Source organism: Coregonus clupeaformis, chromosome 11 (genome assembly GCF_020615455.1).
Source record: "Coregonus clupeaformis isolate EN_2021a chromosome 11, ASM2061545v1, whole genome shotgun sequence".
NCBI classification, from domain to species: Eukaryota; Metazoa; Chordata; class Actinopteri; order Salmoniformes; family Salmonidae; genus Coregonus; species Coregonus clupeaformis.
This window is the reverse complement of record NC_059202.1, coordinates 13,179,309-13,196,607: the sequence shown is the minus strand read 5'-3', so window position 1 is coordinate 13,196,607 and position 17,299 is coordinate 13,179,309. Positions and strand designations below refer to the sequence as shown.

At 41.4% G+C, this 17,299-nt stretch overlaps 1 protein-coding gene across 2 annotated transcripts in view; it reads left to right on the top strand.

Moving 5' to 3' along the window:
• The first annotated feature begins 2,556 nt into the window (after positions 1–2,556).
• Positions 2,557–17,299, top strand: part of LOC121577449 (semaphorin-4B-like) — a 117,501-nt gene continuing 102,758 nt past the window's right edge. Inside the window, exon 1 of one of the 2 annotated variants that reach the window (XM_045223465.1) lies at positions 2,557–2,710. The gene's annotated coding sequence lies outside the window, so the exon portion shown is untranslated. Of the gene's footprint in view, positions 2,711–3,100; positions 3,212–17,299 lie in introns of those variants that run through there. The other variant, XM_045223466.1, reaches the window with a different exon arrangement.

Below are 17,299 nucleotides of genomic sequence, written 5' to 3'. Positions count from 1 at the left end.
TCTCCAAAGCCCCATACGCTACCCACCACTGTGACCTGTACGCTCTTGTTGGCTGGTCCTCACTACATGTTCGTCGTCAAACCCACTGGCTCCAGGCCATCTATAAATCACTGCTAGGCAAATCCCTGCCTTATCTTAGCTCATTGGTCACCATAGCAGCACCCACCCGTAGTCTGCGCTCCAGCAGGTATATCTCACTGGTCATTCCCAAAGCCAACACCTCCTTTGGCCGCCATTCCTTCCAGTTCTCTGCTGCCAATGACTGGAACGAATTGCAAAAATCTCTGAAGCTGGAGACTCTTATCTCCCTCACTAACTTTAAGCATCAGTTGTCAGAGCACCTTACCGATCACTGCACCTGTACACAGCCCATCTGAAATTAGCCCACCCAACTACCTCATCCCTATATTGTTATTTATTTTGCTCTTTTGCACCCCAGTATCTCTATTTGCACATAATCTCTTGCACATCTAGCATTCCAGTGTTAATACTATTGTAATTATTTTGCACTATAGCCTATTTATTGCCTTACCTCCATAACTTGCTACATTTGCACACACTGTATATATATTTTCTGTTGTATTTTTGACTTTATGTTTTTTACCCCATATGTAACTCTGTGTTGTTTTTATCGCACTGCTTTGCTTTATCTTGGCCAGGTCGCAGTTGTAAATGAGAACTTGTTCTCAACTGGCTTACCTGGTTAAATAAAGGTGAAATAAAAATTAATAAATACAATTAATTTCGGCTCTTCATCTAGTAGAATTTGATGCACACTTTTCCACAATGCATTGGAAGAGGTGGGCTACGAGTGATAGGCCCTAGTTCTCTTCAAGTAGCCAAACTAGGCTACTTATATATAATAACATGCCATTTAGCAGACGCTTTTATCCAAAGCGACTTACAGTCATGTGTGCATACATTTTTATAAATGGGTGGTCCCGGGGAACAAACCCACTACCCTGGCGTTACAAGCGCCATGCTCTACCAATTGAGCTACAGAGGGAAGATGCTGAATAGTGAAGCTTCTGCGGTGGTGTTCAAATATAGGCTAAGTCGTTTTTGTTCTCCTTAAAAGGATCATGTGTAGCCTATTGCATCGTAGGCTACATCTTTGAAAACAAAAGTATTATTTTTGTTTTGGTGTGTTTACTATACTATTTAATTGAATTTATGTATGTTACATCACTTTGGTTTCACTAATAAATATGTTGAAATGGAACCAAATGATCTGTTTCTGTCTTCAGTCCTTTTTAAATAGGATAGATGGGCTATATGGCCTACGGTATAGGTTGAATATGATAGTCTGCCTATAACCAGCCTGAGTAGGCCTATAACTCCATTCCTATTATATTCAGAGTTTAGAGAAACTAATCAAATTGGAAATTATTATCAGGCTGGTTAATGCGATACATGTCTGTTGAATCCGCACTCGGCCCCCGCCCCACCTACACAGCCTATAAGGAGCCGCTACTGCATTGCGGCCGTGGCATACTGCATACCTTTTACTAAACGGTACGTGCTAAATAGTATGCTACGATGAGTACATAGTATGCAGTTTAAGTATGTAGTCTGCTAGTATGAGTATTCGGACACGGCCACTCTCACCCTGCCTCATCTAACAGGCTGGATGTGTGAGGATATCAGGCCAATAGCCTACATTAGCAGTGGATGAGTGTGTGATATGAAGTTAATCTCCTCCTGAACAGTCATTGCTATGGGTATTGTGTGTGGCATGTGGTGGGTCAGTTGGTGGGGGATGAACATCTGTTTACTGGTGTAGGGAGTACCACCATCATGTCTTCCCTAGTGCCACCAGCCAGACTCTGTGGCCACCAGACACTCTGTCTGTGTTCTGTCTTTATGTGTGTCTCTCTCTGTATGAGACATGCTGCAGGAGGAGAACTGTTCACATAGCAGCTTTCCTGCTGCCTCACTTATTTATTGTGACAGTTTGGTTTAAATGTAATCAGCTTGAGCAGATGTCTACCAGCAACAATTCCTCCTTTTGACTCTCAATAACATTGCTGTAAGGAATCTAAAATGACCTTTTGTTACAAGCTGAATATCAACCTGCAATGCTACCACCTATGCATGCACACACAAAAAAAAACATCTGCCAACGCACACAATACAAACGTGCTCACCAATACTATGCAAACACACACAAATCACACCCTTTACAATAACACTCATATACATAGCATTAGTACTATTAACAATAACAGTAACCTTCTGTAACATTCAACAATACTGAGCATTAATTACAGCATTACAGCATCTGCCTTTAATGACCTCAGACTATTAACAGAATTAACAGTGCATTCATTGTTGTGTGTGCAGTGTGAAGAGCCCACCAGTGACAGAGAGTACTGCTGTTACAGGGAGCCGCTCCTCTCCCCAGCCCTCTCCCCTCCTCTCCTCTCCTCTCCCACCCTTCTACAGGAGCAGCCTATGATGTAATGTGCCTGCCACTGATAGAGCAAACCCCTCTCCTGCTTTAGATTTCCCCCTCCTCTTCCTATTCGCTATCTGCTGCTTCTGAGGCTGCTGGTAGTAGTGGCTCAGTCTGTGAGCAGGGCGCTGGTTTGGTTCAGCTGCAGCCCTCGGCATCTCTGGGGATCCCTGCAGAGCTTCTGTTCCACTGTCACCGCCTGACTGGGAGATACTGGTACAGACCACCGCAAGACCTTGTCCTCTATTGCTCAAGGTAACTCGTCTGGCTCACCACAAAGGAGTAGATGTAAGGAGCGCGGAACGGAGAGAGAGACAGAGAAAGAAGGAGAGAGGAAGGACAGAAACCTGTCTTGGTGTCCAGTCAACTGCTGAATGAATCGGTCTGTGCGGTGAAAGCTTCTTGTTGCTGTAGCGCTGGCTGCCATGGCAATAGATTGAATTCTGCACCCTGTGGCTTCTGCTATCCCACCCCCACTCTCTCTCTCTCTCTCTCTCTCTCTCTCTCTCTCTCTCTCTCTCTCTCTCTCTCTCTCTCTCTCTCTCTCTCTCTCTCTCTCTCTCTCTCTCTCTCTCTCTCTCTCTCTCTCTCTCTCTGCCTGCCTCTCTCTGTACATGAAGTATAAGGTGTTGGTTACCATGGTTAAGATGGGATGGATTCCCATACTGTCTCAGAGCTAATTCAGCATGTCTAGTGAAAAGCTACCTTTGGAAAGGTTATTCATTTTTTCCCTGGCAGATTTTATGGAGAATTACAGTAAGCTTCCCTTTCTTCTCAATTATTTAAGAGTAAGCATATTTCTGAAAAGAACAAGGTTATAGGGTTACTGTTATTCTTTCTCGTACTTCAAAATCTACATTTTGCTGTTACTTAATTAATTGTTATGCTGTTCTGTCTAAGTGTAATAGTTATAGGTTTCGTTCTATTTTCAATATATGATTTTTTCAGTTCAGAAAATGTGGGCGTGTACATGGACAATGATGTGCATGAGTAATACAGTAGGAGTCATCTGCATGAATGCAGATTTCTTTCCATTTAGGTCATTGATTGTTTTAAAAGTGTAGGTAGATTGATAACATAAAGGTTTTATGCATCATGCTTAGTCATCATATTGTCAAAGATATACTCTGGATTTATATTTCTGGTGCAGATGTTTCAAATGGTTGCTAGTTTTTAAATGTACCTAGTGAATTCTCAGTGGTTGCCTGGGCTAAACTCTGGTACGTTGTCTGATGCAATGTTAATAATTAATGTCTTGTCTGTGGACATAACTAATTCATCCAGAGGATTTCCTCTTCTACTATCAGAGAATACCTACACCCATCTGTACCCACTAACCACTCTGAGTAATTAAGGACTATAATATGTTCACTTATCTCACTATGTTGCTTGACATTCAGGCCACTATATTGGTACTATTTTAACAATTTGGAAATGATTTCATCAGATTTTCCGATTAATCATCCATTTCTATAAACACTCAAACCAAACACAAAAAGGTGTGAATATTGGGGATCCTTTGTGCAGAGAGGATCTACTGTAGAGAACAATCCCCTGCTTTGATTGGTCAGGTAAGATCATGTGGGTTGTTGGGGGGTCATCCTATGATTTCCCCATGGGAAGAGGTCATGTTTACAGTCAAGGTAATTGGCTCTTTATATATATCATTCAGCCTACATACAATAGTACGCTTCAGGCAATTTAAACATTTAAATTGTTTGGTACTTCGAGGAAGCAGGCTATCCTCTGCATGTGTGGCATACTGTAGAGCAATGTTTCCCAACCCTGGACCTTCAGTACCCCCAACAGTACTCAGTTTTGTTGTAGCCCTTGACAAACACACCTCATTCAACTCATTGAGGGCTTGATGATTAGTTGGCAAGTTGAATCAGGTGTGCGTGTCCAGGGTTACAATACAAATGTGTACTGTTGGGGGTACTCGAGGACCAGGGTTGGGAAACACTGCTGTAGAGAGCTGAAATGAATGCGTGCAAGCTTTCCTCCTGTCATTTGACCTGACAAAGTGACGTTAACATAGTGGGCCAATGGAGTGCTCTTTAATGTGTTATGTCAGCCAAATGATTGTCCCCAGGTAGTGCGCTCACCCGGCCAATTTAGACAGAACCCACAATCTTAGCTTCTCACAAAAAAATATGTACCTCCTTCTTAAGCAATGAAGGTGATGCTATTGAGCTGTGGGGTCTAAAAAATGCTAATCTTACACCAATATGATATCTTCCAAGGAAGTGATTATGTAAATGAAGGGCTTTGCTTATTACACTTGTTAGCTGAATATAGCACCATGACAGCAGGTGTTTTTGTGTAAAACTGCTACTGGGAAAGGAGTGAAAGTCATAAATAGACTTGTTATGGAAATGCTTTCCAATTAAAAGAGTAGCAGGGGAAGACCTGTCTGTCTCTGAGATGTGCTGGATTACTATACAAATACTACACTCAGACCTTAGTCATAGGGGCTGCTCATACAGTGGACTCCCAATGGAATAGTATCATACTATAAGTCTACTATCAACCCTTTGCTTGAGGGTTGGATATTATAGAGAGCTGAAAATACATTTGGTTTTGGTCACTTTTATGCCAAGGTTACTGTTATGTCCTTACTGTAAAAAAATATATAAATAATATTAATGTATATGGTATGTGTACACTAGGGTAAAGTTAATAAAGTTAATATGTCTGACCTTTAAACAGTTGTTGAAAATTGAACATTCTCACTGGGCACGAACTGTTTGAAACAACGTTGTTTCAACATAATTTGTCAATGTATTGAGACGTGGAATCTACGTGGAAAATACATTGGATTTGAAAAGAAAACTGTTATTTTGAGGGTGACATTTCAACCACAGTATTATGTCATCATGGTAACCACATTTCAACATAGACAAACCTTGTATGAAATATGTTGAATTTGTACCTTTAAAACAATGTCAGATCTTCAACGTTATTTCCACTATCAGAATTGTTTTTGTCTGTGTAGCACCTCCTACTGGAAGTTGATATATTTACAGCTACCTTTTGGTCTCCTAACCAGGGTTTTAACCAAGCCCAGCCCTGTTTAGCTATGATACTCTATTTTTCACTGACTATAACCAATGTGCTATCGTGAGAAGGATTGTTGAGGGATCACCACTTAATATCTAAATAGATTCACTGTTGCTATCAAAGTAATTCCAAAGGATAGGTTTAACAGAGCAAATTAAATTACCATACTCAAATCATCAATTATGCTATATAGCATTTGCAAAGTCATCAACAGTTATTGTTTCAATTCAACCCAGGATTAAACTAAAAATAGACAATACATAACTTACCTAGGCCTACACTCTTAGTAAAAAAGGTGCTATCTAGAACCTGAAAGGGTTCTACATGGAACCCTTTGAAGAACCCTTTTTGGTTCCAGGTAGAACCATTTTGGTTCCAGGTAGAATCCTTTTGTGTTCCATGTAGGACCCTTTCCACATAAGGTTCTACATGGAACCCAAAAGGGTTCTATGTGGAACCAAAAATGATTATTCTATGGGGACAGCCAAATAATCTTTTTCGAAGAGTGTAGCAGTTCAACCTCTGGTTGATTTCAAATTAAATTATATTTAGTGAAATTTAATTGTTGTTTTGTTGTCAACGCAACCAAATATCAACATTTGAAGGAGATGTACCTTCTGCTCGAATTGTTCCAAGTCTGACTTTAATTCCAGTTTGTCTACAAATTAATAATTGATATGTTGGATTCACGTCTCCATCTCAACCAAAAATCAAAGTTAAAGAATAGGACATAAAGTTTGATTTGATTTAGTCCTATTCTATACTTTGATTTTGGGTTGAGATGGAGACATGAATCCAACATACCAATTATTAATTTGTAGACAAACTGGAATTAAAGCCAAACTAAGTTAGTGGCACAGATAGAACTATCCAAGCAGAAGATACATCTCCTTCTAGTGTTGATATTTGTCTGCGTTTTCAACCAAACACAATTCAATATATATTTCGTAATACTGTAAATAGCCTAAAGTTAAGGCTATCTTACAAACTAATGTAACATTCAAACTTAAAATGAGTAACACATCCATGGCCACGTTTTGAGGTTACTGTAACTATAAATGTCTTATGTAATCATATAAAGCGTGCATGTTCAAGATAACATTCATAGGTCATCGCAGATCAGTGGAGATCTTCACAATTACTCTAATAATCTGCACACCTTGTACTTTTAATGTAATCTCAACTGCAATCCAAGCCATTTGGTTCTGCTATTAGATGAAGCACAGGGATAATATGTTAATCTGTTGTATAAATAAGCAAAATATGTGACATTGTATTACATTTGAACTTTGCTGTGCTTTTAAATGGCTGAAAGCATAGTGATAACACATTGGAAATTCAACTAACTTTTGGCTGTCTTTTTGAGTGGGTGAATATAGGTTGTAATCCTATTGATCAACATCTCAACCAAATATTACCCAATTATGCGTGCTCAGTGGGTTGGCTTCTCAGGCCCATTATTCTAAGGCACAATCTAATTACTATTTTACAAGTTGAACTCCAGCAGAAGAATCAGTATGATGTACTTCATTCTTCACAGAGATTTCCTAATTTCATTAGCCTTTTTAGGACTATGTTTTGCTGTCTTTTTGCCCCAGACTACACATCAGAAGTCTGTTGTGCTGAATAAAGACAGTTAGTCATTTATTTTCATTAGTCAGAGTTAATTAGTGTTTTATTTCAGGCCCCCAGAGTACAGGATTGTATTAGAGACTTCCATTTGCTATGAAACAGCTGGGTTCCTGGGTTCAGCAGACCTCCCCTGCACCCCAGCAGCCCCTTGCTAGCCCCCACTGACTCAGCATTCCCACACAACCAACAGCCAGAGAAATATTTACACAGATTGTTTAAGTGTTTAAAATGTGAAAAGATTTCACTGGAAATAAGGGGCCTAGCCCGAACCATGAAAAACAGTCCCAGACCATTATTCCTCCTCCACCAAACTTTAGAGTTGGCACTATGCATTCGTGCAGGTAGCATTTTCCAGGCATCCGCCAAACCCAGATTCGTCCATCAGACTGCCAGATGGTGAAGCCTGATTCATCACTGCAGAGAACGCATTTCCACTGCTCCAGAGTCCAATGGCGGTGAACTTTACAGCATTTCAGCCAAAGCTTGACATTGAGCATGGTGATCTTTGGCTTGTGTGCTGCTGCTCTGCCATGGAAACCCATTTCATGAAGCTCCCGACGAACAGTTATTGTGCTAACGTTGCTTCCAGAGGCAGTTTGGAACTCGGTAGTGAGTGTTGCAACCGAAGACAGACGATTTTTAACACGCTACGCGCTTCAGCACTCGGCAGTCCCATTCTGTGAGCTTGTGTGGCCTACCACTTCGCGGTTGAGCCATTGTTGCTCCTTGACATTTCCACTTCACAATAACAGCACTTACAGTTGACCGGGGCAGCTCTAGCAGGGCAGAAATTTGTCGAACTGACTTGTTGGAAAGGTGGCATCCTAAGACGGTGCCACGTTGAAAGTCACTGAGCTCTTCAGTAAGGCCATTCTACTGCCAATGTTTGTCTATGGAGATTGCATGGCTGTGTGATAGATTTTATACACCTGTCAGCAACAGATGTGGCTGAAATAGCTGAATGCACTCATTTGAAGGGGGTCCATACACACTTCAAGGGTTTTTCTTTATCTCTGTAGAATAATAGTGAAGACATCAAAACTTGAGATTTGAGATTCTTCAATTAGCCACCCTTTGCCTTGATGACAGCTTTGCACACTCTTGGCATTCTCTCAACCAGCTTCATGAGGTCGTCACCTGGAATGCATTTCAATTAACAGGTGTTCCTTGTTAAAAGCTAATGCATTTGAGCCAATCAGTTGTGTTGTGACAAGCTAGGGGGGTATACAGAAGATAGCCCTATTTGGTAAAATACCAAGTCCATATTATGTCAAGAACAGCTCAAATAAGCAAAGAGAAACGACAGGCCATCATTATTTTAAGACATGAAGGTCAGTCAGTTCGTAAAATTTCAAGAACTTTGAACGTTTCTTCAAGTGCAGTCGCAAAAACTATCAAGCGCTATGATGAAACTGGCTTTCATGAGGACCGCCACAGGAATGGAAGACCCAGAGTTACCTCTGCTGCAGAGGATAAGTTCATTAGAGTTACCAGCCTCAGAAATTGCAGCCCAAATAAATGCTTCACAGAGTTCAAGTAACAGACACATCTCAACATCAACTGTTCAGAGGAGAATCAGGCCTTAAGACTTTTATTTATTTATTTATTTTATGTAACCTTTATTTAACTAGGCAAGTCAGTTAAGAACAAATTCTTATTTACAATGATGGCCTACACTGGCCAAACCCGGACGACACTGGGCCAATTGTGCGCCGCTCTATGGAACACCCAATCACGGCCGGTTGTGATACAGCCTGGAATTGAACCAGGGGGTCTGTAGTGATGCCTCAAGGACTGAGATGCAGTGCCTTAGACCGCTGTGCCACTCAGGAGCCCATAACTGTGTGAATCAGGCCTTCATGGTCGAATTGCTGCAAAGAAACCACTACTAAAGGACACCAATAATAAGAAGAGACTTGCTTGGGCCAAGAAACACGAGCAATGGACATGTGTCCTTTGGTCTGGAGTCCAAATTGGAGATTTTTGGTTCCAACCGCCGTGTCTTTGTGAGACGCGGTGTGGGTGAACGGATGATCTCCGCATTTGTATTTCCCACCGTAAAGCATGAAGGAGGAGGTGTTATGGTGTGGGGGTGCTTTGCTGCTGACACTGTCTGTGATTTATTTACACACTTAACCAGCATGGCCATCACAGCATTCTGCAGCAATATGCCATCCCATCTGGTTTGGGCTTAGTGGGACTATCATTTGTTTTTCAACAGGACAATGACCCAACACACATACAGGCTGTGTTAGGGCAATTTTACCAAGAACGAGAGTGATGGAGTGCTGCATCAGATGACCTGGCCTCCACAATCCCCCGACCTCAACCAAATTGAGATGGTTTGGGATGAGTTGGACCGCAGAGTGAAGGAAAAGCAGCCAAAAAGTGCTCAGCATATGTGGGACCTCCTTCAAGACTGTTGGAAAAGCATTCCAGGTGAAGCTGGTTGAGAGAATGCCAAGAGTGTGCGAAGCTGTCATCAAGGCAAAGGGTGGCTATTTGAAGAATCTCAAATATAAAATATATTTTGATTTGTTTAATACTTTTCTGGTTACTACATGATTCCATATGTGTTATTTCATAGTTTTGATGTCTTCACTATTATTCTACAATGTATAAAATAGTAAAAATAAAGAAAAGCCCTTGAACGAGTAGGTCTTCTAAAGGTTTTGACCGGTAGTGTACTTTTAGTGCTGTATATTCTAGCCCTGTGTAGCTCAGTTGGTAGAGCATGGTGCTTGCAACGCCAGGGTTATGGGTTCGATTCCCACAGGGGGCCAGTATGAAAATGTATGCAGTTGTTCTGGATAAGAGTGTCTGCTAAATGACTAAAATGTTTAAAGCTGGAATCCTTTATGGTGAAACTGCCAAGTCCGTTTGGGATATTACAACAACGAACACAGTTGTCTTCCCTCTGACATCATTGCACGTGCAATAGAACAGCAGAATATGTACTGCATTTTTTTTACAACGCTGCTCGACGCACCTTAACTACGTTTCGTCCACAAAACAAAAACAACCCACTGGGCACACACTGGTTGAATCCACATTGCTTCCACGTCCTTTCAACGAAAGTGCTGCACATTGAACCAATGTGGAACAGAAGTTGAATTTACAGTTGAAGTCGGAAGTTTGCATACACCTTAGCCAAATACATTTAAACTCAGTTTTTCACAATTCCTGACATTTAATCCTAGTAAGAATTCCCTGTCTTAGGTCAGTTAGGATCACCACTTTATTTTAAGAATGTGAAATGTCAGAATAATTGTAGAGAGAATGATTTATTTCAGCTTTTATTTATTTCATCACATTCCCAGTGGGTCAGAAGTTTACATACACTCAATTAGTATTTGGTGGCATTGCCTTTAATTTAGTTTAACTTGGGTCAAACGCTTCGGGTAGCCTTCCACAAGCTTCCCACAATAAGTTGGGTGAAATTTGGAGTCAGGTTTGTAGGCCTCCTTGCTCACACACGCTTTTTCAGTTCTGTCCACACATTTTCTATAGGATAGAGGTCAGGGCTTTGTGATGGCCACTCCAATACCTTGACTTTGTTGTTCTTAAGACATTTTGCCACAACTTTGGAAGTATGCTTGGGGTCATTGCGACCAAGCTTTAACTTCCTGACTGATGTCTTGAGATGTTGCTTCAATATATCCACATAATTTTATTTCCTCATGATGCCAACTATTTTGTGAAGTGCACCAGTCCCTCCTGCAGCAAAGCACCCCCACAGCATGATGCTCCCACCCCCGTGCTTCACGGTTGGGATGGTGTTCTTCAGCTTGCAAGTCCCCCCTTTTTCCTCCAAACATAACGATGGCCATTATGGCCAAACAGTTCTATATTTGTTTCATCAGACCAGAGGACATTTCTCCAAAAAGTATGATCTTTGTCCCCATGTGCAGTTGCAAACCGTAGTCTGGCTTTTTTATGGCGGTTTTGGAGCAGTGGCTTCTTCCTTGCTGAGCGGCCTTTCAGGTTATGTCGATATAGGACTCGTTTTACTGTGGATATAGATACTTTTGTACCTGTTTCCTCCAGCATCTTCACAAGGTCCTTTGCTGTTGTTCTGGGATTGATTTGCACTTTTCGCACCAAAGTACGTTCATCTCTAGGAGACAGAACGCGTCTCCTTCCTGAGCGGTATGACGGCTGCGTGGTCCCATGGTGTTTATACTTGCGTACTATTGTTTGTACAGATGAACGTGGTACCTTCAGGCGTTTGGAAATTGCTCCCAAGGATGAACCAGGCTTGTGGAGGTCTTGGCTTATTTCTTTTGATTTTCCCATGATGTCAAGCAAAGAGGCACTGAGTTTGAAGGAAGGCCATGAAATACATCCACAGGTACACCTCCAATTGACTCAAATGATGTCAATTAGCCTATCAGAAGCTTCTAAAGCCATGACATCATTTTCTGGAAGTTTCCAAGCTGTTTAAAGGCACAGTCAACTTAGTGTATGTAAACGTCTGACAGTGAATTATAAGTGAAATAATCTGTCTGTAAACAATTGTTGGAAAAATTACTTGTGTCATGCACGAAGTAGATGTCCTAACCAACTTGCCAAAACTATAGTTTGTTAACAAGAAATTTGTGGAGTGGTTGAAAAACAAGTTTTAATTACTCCAACCTAAGTGTATGTAAACTTCTGACTTCAACTATACGTCTGTGCCCAGTGGGAAAGGTGCAGGGGTCGGACAGTGGCGCTGTTTCCCCTAATGTGGATTCCATCTTTTAAACAAACATTATTCAAAATAACATTTCAAAACAATATTTTTTAAGTACATAACTAGAGCCAGGAGTTTTCCTTGGTCATGTCACATGGTCAGGTAAAACTCCTGGATCTAATAATAATTACTGTGGGACAATATCAGATCACTGGCCATGAGAGAGCGAAGTGATTTGCTTAATTAATTTCTCTCTCTATTGAAGTGAGGAGGACAGGCGATGTTGTTGCATGCCATCAGAGGGATTAAAATAGAGGAGACATGAAAGGGAGCTGCTGTTGCCTTTGATATGGACATGGAGGGCCACCTGAGGAGCACAGGAGTTTTTCTCTCCCCAATACCACATCTGAAAATTGAACAGGTGTTTGTTCTAGTGAAGCCAGAGCATAGATTCTCAATACTGACAAAGAGAGATGCTGAAAGAGTTTGACTACCAACGCAATAAACTGTGTGTTAATCATGATTATTCAATATTGCACAGTAGTGATTATGTCACAAATGTAGATGCTCTATAGAGGATGAGAAAGAGAGGGAGAGAGGGAGTACGAGGAGGGAAAAAGCATGTTTAGGAGAGAGAAGGATGTTGCACACAGCTGATATGGTGAGCACATGACAGACAGGGCTGGAGAAAGAGAGGGAGGTTGTTAGACTGATGAGTAATGGGAGTGACATTGTATGTGAGACAGAGGAACGTGCATGGACTCAGTATTCTAATGAAAGGACATGTCGTGTAGTGAGTCACACAGATTATCACAAAACTTCTCTTACAACACATCCTGGGATGGAGCAGTGGGATTGCCAACATGCCAGAGGGCACGCATCGCTGCCCACACCCTACCCCTCCCTAGGAGATACAGAGGCATTATTGGTGGTGTAATAAGGCTTCTGGTCAGGGAATTACTATTTTATAATGCTAGATTATATAATAATGCTTTTGGGAAGTTGGAGGATTTGGCTTCAATAGCTTGTCACAGGCTATGCCATGCCACCATACTGATGTTATTAGGTTCATACTGTACAGCCCAATGATTCTTCTGAGTAAATTTCCAAAATAGATCCATTCCAGATTTCATCATCCAGAGCGGAAACCCAGTGATCTGGCCTTACATTCCCAATCACCTGCCCCTGTGACATCAGCCATCTGAGAAGGACATGACTGTTCATGCCACTTTAACGCAACTGGCTGCTGGCACCAGCTTCTCAGGTTAAGATGACTCATTCACCCCCAGCATTGTGACACAGTGCCACTCCTGCCTGTACTTTACCAGAGAACAAAAATATATCTGGTCACAGTAATATCAATGAACTGTGAGAAGAATGACTTAATTCAAGCTGGTTCAGTTGTAACTTGTACACTTTTGTTAAAATCATGTTCTAAATTATGTTGCGTTTTTAACAGTACACTAATTCAGTCTAAAGTATTCAACGCTTTTTTTCTTGGTATAGTGTGAATAGAGGCAAACCATCACTCTGTTTAAAGTGCCTGTGGCTGTGACAAGCTGAGACGTGATGTAAAAGACAGCTTTGCCATATCGTTTTAACAGTAGATAACCTGAGAACAGAGTGTGGGAGTAGAGACCTTGGGTTCATAGTCTCTGTATCATGACTACCTTAGTTCTGACAGATCTATCATTCAATACCGTTATGCATCTCTGTATGGTTTTCTTTTCTGAATTGATACTGATGGGAAGGTGAAGTGGTGTCATGTTATTGATGTTGCAGTACCTGTCTTTGCCTACAGCGGTCAGAATCATTGAGTCAGAGTAGCTATTACATTTACGTCATTTAGCAGACGCTCTTATCCAGAGCGACTTACAGGAGCAATTAGGGTTAAGTGCCTTGCTCAAGGGCACATCGACAGATTTTTCACCTAGTTGGCTCGGGGATTAGAACCAGCAACCTTTCGGTTACTGGCACAACGCTCTTAACCACTAAGCTACCTGCCGCTATCCTCTGGATTCACATTCATTTTAATAAAGGGGCCTTACATAACATTCCCTGCTGTTAATTGTTAAAAGTTTCATAATTATTACCACTTATTCATATGACTTATTCAACTAAGACCTTCTAAATTCAACACCATGATGATAATGATGTATGTGTCCGCTCAAAGCAAGGTGAGATGGAGAGAGAGACGGAGAGAAAGAGGTTTCTACACAGCTGTCTGTAACAAGGTCACGCCACATCAATCACCAATGTTTCTACAGATAAAAATATCAGTGTTTTGTCACATTGGAGGAGTAAAGAGTGTAGATCTTGACATTGTGTGGTTGGAGGTAAAACCCAAACCCTATCCTGAGGATGATATGGTCTTGAATATCATAAAATAATCCCTGAGCACAGAGGTGATAACATTGAGGAGCTAGCCTATCTGTCTTGTCTCATTGGTCCTGTTAGCACCACTAGTTCAATAGGGACCTGTTATCTGGGGTTTTCCCATTAGGCTAATATGTGTAATACAGACTCATATCACTGTGCTGTAATTTGTACACTATTTGTAATTCATTTGTATGAAGTGACTTGTCAACACTTCCTCTGGGTGTGAGATGCACAGAAGAAAAGGCTTCAACTAATATTTTACGAATGTGTTTAATGCCTTCCATTTCACAGGTACCGTTATGTGAAATTAGTATTTTGGTTAGCCTATCTGCATTCCCTCCATATACAGTTGAAGTCGGAAGTTTACATACACCTTAGCCAAATACATTTAAACTCAGTTTTTCACAATTCCTGACATTTAATCCTAGTACAAATTCCCTGTTTTACGTCAGTTAGGATCACCACTTTATTTTAAGAATGTGAAATGTCCGAATAATAGTAGATAGAATTATTTATTTCAGCTTTTATTTCTTTCATTACATTCCCAGTGGGTCAGAAGTTTACATTCACTCAATTAGTATTTGGTAGCATTGCCTTTAAATTGTTTAACTTCGGTCAAATGTTTTGGGTAGCCTTCCACAAGCTTCCCACAATAAGTTGGGTGAATTTTGGCCCATTCCTCCTGACAGAGCTGGTGTAACTGAGTCAGGTTTGTAGGCCTCCTTGCTCGCACACACTTTTTCAGTTCTGCCCACACATTTTCTATACGATTGAGGTCAGGGCTTTGTGATGGCCACTCCAATACCTTGACTTTGTTGTCCTTAAGCCATTGCCACAACTTTGGAAGTATGCTTGGGGTCATTGTTGATTTGGAAGACCCATTTGCGACCAAGCTTTAACTACCTGACTGATGTCTTGAGATGTTGCTTCAATATATCCACATAATTTTCCTTCCTCATGATGCCATCTATTTTGTGAAGTGCACCAGTCCCTCCTGCAGCAAAGCACCCCCACAGCATGATGCTGCCACCCCCGTGCTCACGGTTTGGATGGTGTTCATCGGCTTGCAGGAACCCCCTTTTTCCTCCAAACATTACGATGGTCATTATGGTCAAACAGTTCTATTTTTGTTTCATCAGACCAGAGGACATTTCTCCAAAAAGTACGATCTTTGTCCCCATGTGCAGTTGCAAACCGTAGTCTGGCTTTTTTATGGCGGTTTTGGAGCAGTGGCTTCTTCCTTGCTGAGCGACCTTTCAGATTTTGTTGATATAGGACTCGTTTTACTGTGGATATTGTCACGGATTCCGCCGAGGCTGCTCCTCCTCCTTGCTCGGGCAGGCTTCGGCGTTCGTCGTCCCCGGAGTACTAGCTACTGCCGATCGATGTTTCGGTGTTTGTCTTGTGTTGTCTAGTTTGTACACCTGTTACTTATTTTGTGTTGATTGTGTAACATATAAGTTCCCTTGTTTTACGTTTGGCCTTTGTGTGTTATTGTCATTTTGTCCTGTTTGATGTTCGGCATATCTAGTTCGCCTTTTACGCACTGAGCGTGTTTCTCCTCCAGTGTTGTGGAGACTTTCTGTTTTGTGCGTGTTAACTTGAAGTAAAGTAGTCATCTTGATCCTCTGTGTCCTGCGCCTGACTTCACTGCCGCGTACACATCACCCCTTTTGACAGATATAGATACTTTTGTACCTGTTTCCTTCAGCATCTTCACAGGGTCCTTTGCTGTTGTTCTGGGATTGATTTGCACTTTTCGCACCAAAGTACGTTCATCTCTAGGAGACAAAACGCGTCTCCTTCCTGAGCGGTATGACGGCTGCATGGTACCATGGTGTTTATACTTGCGTACTATTGTTTGTACAGATGAACGTGGTATCTTCAGGCGTTTGAAAATTGCTCCCAAGGATGAACCAGACTTGTGGAGGTCTACCATTTTTTTTTCTGAGGTCTTGGCTGATTTCTTTTGATTTGCCCATGATGTCAAGCAAAGAGGCACTGCGTTTGAAGGTTGGCCTTGAAATACATCCACAGGTACACCTCCAATTGACTCAAATGATGTCAAATTAGCCTATCAGACGCTTCTAAAGCCATGACATCATTTTCTAGAATATTCCAAGCTGTTTAAAGGCACAGTCAACTTAGTGTATGTAAACTTCTGACCCACTGGAATTGTGATACAGTGAATTATAAGTGAAATAATCTGTCTCTAAACAATTGTTGGAAAAATTACTTGTGTCATGCACAAAGTAGATGTCCTAACCGACTTGCCAAAACTATAGTTTGTTAACAAGAAATTTGTGGAGAGGTTGAAAAACTAGTTTTAATAACTCCAACCTAAGTGTATGTAAACTTCCGACTTCAACTGTAGTAGCATACTGTGGGGGGAAAAAGTATTTAGTCAGCCACCAATTGTGCAAGTTCTCCCACTTAAAAAGATGAGAGAGGCCTGTAATTTTCATCATAGGTACACGTCAACTATGACAGACAAAATGAGATAAATTTCTCCAGAAAATCACATTGTAGGATTTTTAATGAATTTATTTGCAAATTATGGTGGAAAATCAGTATTTGGTCACCTACAAACAAGCAAGATTTCTGGCTCTCACAGACCTGTAACTTCTTCTTTAAGAGGCTCCTCTGTCCTCCACTCGTTACCTGTATTAATGGCACCTGTTTGAACTTGTTATCAGTATAAAAGACACCTGTCCACAACCTCAAACAGTCACACTCCAAACTCCACTATGGCCAAGACCAAAGAGCTGTCAAAGGACACCAGAAACAAAATTGTAGACCTGCACCAGGCTGGGAAGACTGAATCTGCAATAGGTAAGCAGCTTGGTTCGAAGAAATCAACCGTGGGAGCAATTATTAGGAAATGGAAGACATACAAGACCACTGATAATCTCCCTCGATCTGGGGCTCCACGCAAGATCTCACCCCGTGGGGTCAAAATGATTACAAGAACAGTGAGCATAAATCCCAGAACCACACGGGGGGACCTAGTGAATGACCTGCAGAGAGCTGGGACCAAAGTAACAAAGCCTACCATCAGTAACACACTACGCCGCCAGGGACTCAAATCCTGCAGTGCCAGA